Here is a 6,000-nt window from a genome sequence, read left to right as displayed (position 1 = left end):
AAGGTCCCTTCCAACTCTATTATTATTATTATTATAAAACTTTTATTCATAAAACATGAAACTCAGTCAACTGAACACTCAAATTGACTGGCATTAATGGTTGACACGGGTTGCTGCCAGCATCCTAGGTATCAACCAGGTATCTCCTTAAAAGGTAAGATGTTCCGAGTAGTGCAGTTTTTTGTAGCTTTGCTGGAGTTATTGCAGGAAGCTGCAATTTCTTAATGTATTTTGTAAAGTTTTTGGACATAGTTCCCAGTGCCCCGATGACAATGGGTATCACTGTTATGCGTTTCATCCATAATCATGCAGTTTCGATGGCCAGGTCGCAGTATTTCGTAATTTTTCCCAGTTCTTTTTCTTCAACTCTGGCATGTCCTGGTACAGCGATATCAATCAGCTGTACGCTTCGTTTCTCTACAACTGTGATATCTGACATGTTGTGTTCCAAATGGCGATCTGTCTGTATTTGGAAGTCCCACAAGATCTTCACCCTCTCATTCTCGACAACTTTTTCTACCCTATGTTCCCACGACTTTTCGGACACAGGCAAGTCGTATTTTTTACACAATTCCCAGTGGATTAATTTAGCAACTCAGTCATGTCTAGTTTTGTAATCAGTTTGCACGGTTTTGATGTACTCACATATTAAATGTGAAACAGTTTCAGCTTTGTTGTTGCAAAGTTGGCAATTTGGATTGTCAGTAGATTTTTGTATCTTTACTTTCATGGCATTATTTGTAGTGCTTGTTCTTGAGCAGCCAGTATTAAGCCTTCTGTTTCTTTCTTGATAGTTCCCATCTTAAGCCATGCCCATGTCAAGTTGTTATCACATTTTCCTTCAATGTTTTTCAAATGTTGTCCATGCAAAGCTTTGGTTTTCCATCTATTTAATCTGTTATCCAGCCGTTTTTCCTTATATTCTGCCTTTGTTTCTGTTATTTTGATAATGCTCTCTGTTTTCACAGCCTGCAGCAATTTTTCTGTACTTTGATTCACATAGTCATTCAAACTTAGTTTTTCTTCTTCTACAGTTTCTGCCCCCTATTCTTCTTGGCAGGAACAATCTGTCGATTCACTTCGTGGACTTAGTGCATGGTGCATGTTCAAAGGTTTATGTGTTTTACGGTCTAGGTCAGGGGTCTTCAAACTTGGCCCTTTTATGACTTGTGGACTTCAACTCCCAGAATTCCTCAGCCAGGCATGCTGGCTGAGGAATTCTGGGAGTTGAAGTCCACAAGTCATAAAAGGGCCAAGTTTGAAGACCCCTGGTCTAGGTGTTCCAATTCAGCCAATGTCCAGTTGATAATTCCAGCTGGGTAACGTATCACTGGGACTGCCCATGTATTAATGGCTTTAATTATATTTCCACCATTCAGCTTTGATTTTAGTATTTGGCGGACTCTTCTGATGTATTCCTTTTGTGTTGACTCTTTGACTTTTCTGTTCAAGATGTTATCTGCTTCCAATTTTATTATTATTATTATTATTATTATTATTATTATTATTATTATTAAGCTGTAACAGTCATTCTGATACAGGCTTCATGGAATAAGCAGGAGAAGTCCTTCTGATGTGGACACTGGGTACCTGGTTTGCCTATAAGACAAACAAAAACCTTGGCTGGAGAAGATGTGGGACAGGATTCTGCAATCTCAAAAATGAGGAGCAAAGTCTGACGGATCCAATTATATATTTAATTCATTCAAAGCATTCTTCCAGAGAAAAAAGTTGCTTCTGAAATCTTGCCAGGAAAAGTGCATAGACATGTCCAGGCAGTTACCAGGGGTCAAAAGCTGAGTCAAAAAGTACCCCTCCCACCCAAAATGCTACTGAAAATTACCAAGAGACCCAGCAATGCTAATAGAGGCTCACTCCTCCCAAAAACCTCTGGCATAGATCAGCCCCCAGTTTTGCCTTGGTGAAACGAGAGGGATTCCAGGTCAGTTTAAGATCCATGACTTAAGGATGTGGAGGAAGGAACTTGCCTAGACTTGTCCAATGAGTTCTTACAGGGGGAAAAATTGCCTTGGGAGAAAGAGAAAGGAAAATGCTGAACAATGTAAATATTCTAAGGAGAAAGAACTTTGGAAAAAGAGAAGGGGGGTGGAGGAATGAGTTTACATTGTGTATTATTCTTAACTAGCCAAATTCAGTGGTTAACTAGCTCACTGAATTGGTTTTATCATCCAGAGGGGCCTGCAGAACTCAGAACCAGAAAGCTGGACATGATTGCCAATAGATAGCAATATGCTTTGTATGCAGCTTGCTTTTTAAAAAAAGGGGGGAAGCTTTACCTGTTTGACAGATGGCACAGTCTTAAAACTGCCCTCATCTCTAAAAAGGCCCTAATCACACCATCTTCCCCTCTTCCTCCCAGAAATCCTGAAGTGGTAACACTACTGCTACTCAGGTGGTCTGAGGAGATCCTTAGTGAGATCCATTGTAGCAGACAGCTTCCATCATTTAGGAAAGAAATGGTAGGATTGCAACCTTAATGTTCTGTTAGATCAAAGACTAATTGTTCTGATAGTCAGGAAGTTTCTTTAGTTCCACTTTGGCTCTAATGTAAGACATGCTAGTTTGAATAAAAAACAGTTTTGTACTTTCTAGGGCATCATTTAAATTCAGGTGCTACCATCTAGTGGCTATTTGATTGCAGAGCTTCCATTCCCGAAATTCAGCATCAAAGCAGAAATCTGGTGCCTAGCTTTGTTTGAGGGTTTTTTTTTAAAATTGATTTGAATAGCATGGGGACATGGATGTTTAGATTAATGGTTCATCACATCGTTTTAAAACAAGACCCGGCAAATGTCATTTTAATCAAACTGGTTGCTTACCTTGCTAAAAGCAATTATCTCTGCCTGCAGGGAAACAGTTTATTCCGCAATTATGTATGCAGTTTTAAACTGCTTAAATTGCACTATTTTCCTGTTGGTGGATGGGAAACGAAGACAGAAACTTTTCAGATATGCACACCCAGTTCTCCTCTATTTAGAGTGATACTTCTAATATGAAATGTGTGTTATTTCATGGAATACAAATTTTACTGCAGAAGAAACTTGTACTTGTGTGTAACCCAGCTACAGTAGAACTGAGAAAGAAATAAAGGGATTAAAAGCTGGTGGAAACTGACAAAAGATTACCAAGACATACAAGGAAATTATTTACTAATCCTAAAGACTGGTTGCAAGTCAGAAACAAAAGAAACAGGATCTTCAAAGATAGCAATAGCAAAAGCACTTAGACTTATATACGGCTTCATGGTGCTCTATAGCACTTTCTGAGCAGTGTACAGAATCAGCATATTGCCCCTAACAATCTGGATCCTCATTTCACCAACCTCGGATGGATGGAAGGTGGACTCAACTTTGAGCCGGTCAGGATCGAACTCCCTGGCTATGGGCAGAGTCACCCTGCAATACTGTATTTTAACCACTTAGAGGTATTGTAAAAAGAAATTACGAGAAACATTTTGTTAGAATGTTTCAAACCCTTAAAGAAAGCCCAAACAAGGAATCTCTGGCAAGGGAGGAGGTGTCCTAAAGGGCAAGACGTAAGCAATAAAATTTGGAAGAATGAAACTAAGGAGTTCTAAGAGCAGTGAGACACCTTGAGAAAAGGCATTCCCTGGGAATCAAACAAATTTAGTTTGGGAGCATGGCTAAGCATCAAAGGGCAGACAAAAGGAAACAGTTAACCAAGAAAGGAGCAGTCAATGAAAATAGAAGGAATAAGAGTCAAGCCTATAACTTAAAGAAGAAAGAATACTTGTGAGAAAGCAAGAAATGAAAGAAAGAGATTTTTCTTTTGATAGCATTTTGTCCAGCTGGAGTTTTATTTCCTGCAACTAACAAAAGAAGATGCAGTTCCTGGAGGTTGAGACAGTTTTTGCTGTGAACAGTTTGCAAGTGAGCAGGGAGAGTTGATTTCTCTTGCTGCCTCCTCTGCTTTTGAAACTTATTGCAGCTTTAGGGAGTCGACTCGGTTGTGTATGAACTGTTCATTCTGTAGGGCAAGGGTCTCCAATCTTGGCAACTTTTAAGACTTGTGGACTTCAACTCCCAGAATTCCCTAGCCAGACCTGGGAATTGAAGTCCACACCTCTTCAGGCTGCCAAGGTTAAGAAATATTGGTCAAGAATTATCGGAAGATTTTATGGCCTTTTTGTGGCAGTCATAAAGCAAATCCACAGACATTAAGTGAATGCTGCAGTTGTTAAGCAAACCAATGGTCTGCTAATGTTGCAGTTTTACCAAAAAACTGAAGTGAATGCAAGGTTGCAACTAAAACATCATAAAGCACAATCATGTCTATGGAGATTCTCAGTCATCCAGGTCATAGTTATCCCAAAGATGCTTTTTCACGAGGCAACTGGACTTTCTTGTTTTTCTTTGAGGACGCTTCGCTTCTCATCCAAGAAGCTTCCTTAGCTCTGACTGGATGGTGGGGAATGGAAAGATTTATACTACTTGCAGACAGCTGTTCATTTGCATTAGTTTAGCAAGTCATTAAAGCTACTGGAGGCTTATCTGTGTTTCTAGGTTCACCTGAGTAGTGCAAATGGGTGCGGAGCCTCCTTGGAACTGTTGAAAGGACTGTGTTGTAGACTGGAGATAGATGATGTTGTATACCTCCCACTCTTTTGAGAGAGGGCTGTTCAATTTTGGCATAGATGGCCTCTTTGACCCCTCTTTCAAACCAGCGGTTCTCTCTGTCCACAAAGTCCACATTTTGGACATGTGACTGCAGGGTGTTTCAAATGGTCATAAAGGCAGCCCTACTGCTAAGTGCTTGAAATGCAGTCTCAGGACTGCAGGGAAGGGTTGACCATTGGAACTTCAAATCATGATCATAAGTATCCTCATAAGTATTCATAAGTATTCTTGCACAAGAATCCATTTGTTCCAGTTAAAGAAACAGAGCCAACAAACCTGTTTCCATGAAAGAACCAAGAATGTAGGAAGTTTTTAAATTATGTTTTCCTGAAGAGATGTATAACTTCTCTGGTACTATCGAGAAGTCTCAGGCCTATGATCACCAGCAGAGCTCCAAGGGGAAATCTTAAAATTTCCTAGTCCTAAATGTCAGCAAGAAATATTGCTTGGTTCTGAAGTATGAACACTTCTTGACATTTCCTAAAGCTTATTTTCATTGATCAGATGAAAATTTTCCTCTCTTCTACTGACAAACTGCAAACAACAGCTTTCAGCCATCAGGTCTTTTGCGCTTCTGGTTCAAAATGATATAATTGCCCTTAAAACTGGAGCCCCTAGGGGTGTCTTTTCTGTCTTGGAGTTATTCGATACAGCCTGCTAATTTTTCTTTTCTGTTGTGGCAAAGAAATGGTTCTGTGGGATGTTGCTGACACATTTCTATCTTAAATATGCCCATTTTTGCCTTGGTCCACTTGGTCTAAGCATTCCTAGAATAACCACAGTGTGATTTACATTTTATGGAACAAAGGCAGCAAGAAGGAATAAAATATATCTTAGTTTAAACTTTGTAATATGCTCATTTTAAACATTTATTGTTTGTGAGCCTTGCATGTCAGTGTGATATAGGTCCCCTAGGTGGTAATTCTTTATATTAATTTATCCTGAGTTTCTATGGTTAAAATCAAAGCTCTCCTCTTTGTAATGAGCAGGGGGTTGGACTAGATGACCTCCAAGTTCTTTTCAACATTATTATTATTATTGTTAATGTATCTACTACAGGGAGATATTTTATATCTTTGTCAGTTCACCACATGTATCTCTTAGACGGGTAACAGTATTCTGGTTTGCAAAGTAACATCTAGATTAGAGATCCTGGCATGCATCAAATAGTGTGTAATGCTTAGATTTTGATTGTACTTGTGGCATGCTTTCCAAAATATGCTAAAACTGTCCAATATGCTTCTTACCTTTAAGAGGGAATGTTGCAGTTGGCACATGGGCAACTAAGATTCTTAAGCTGATCACCACTTTCTCTTTCTAAAAAGCATTACATGAAATATGG

Source organism: Vipera ursinii (genome assembly GCF_947247035.1).
Source record: "Vipera ursinii genome assembly, chromosome: 2".
NCBI lineage: Eukaryota > Metazoa > Chordata > Lepidosauria > Squamata > Viperidae > Vipera > Vipera ursinii.
This window is presented reverse-complemented; position numbering follows the sequence as displayed.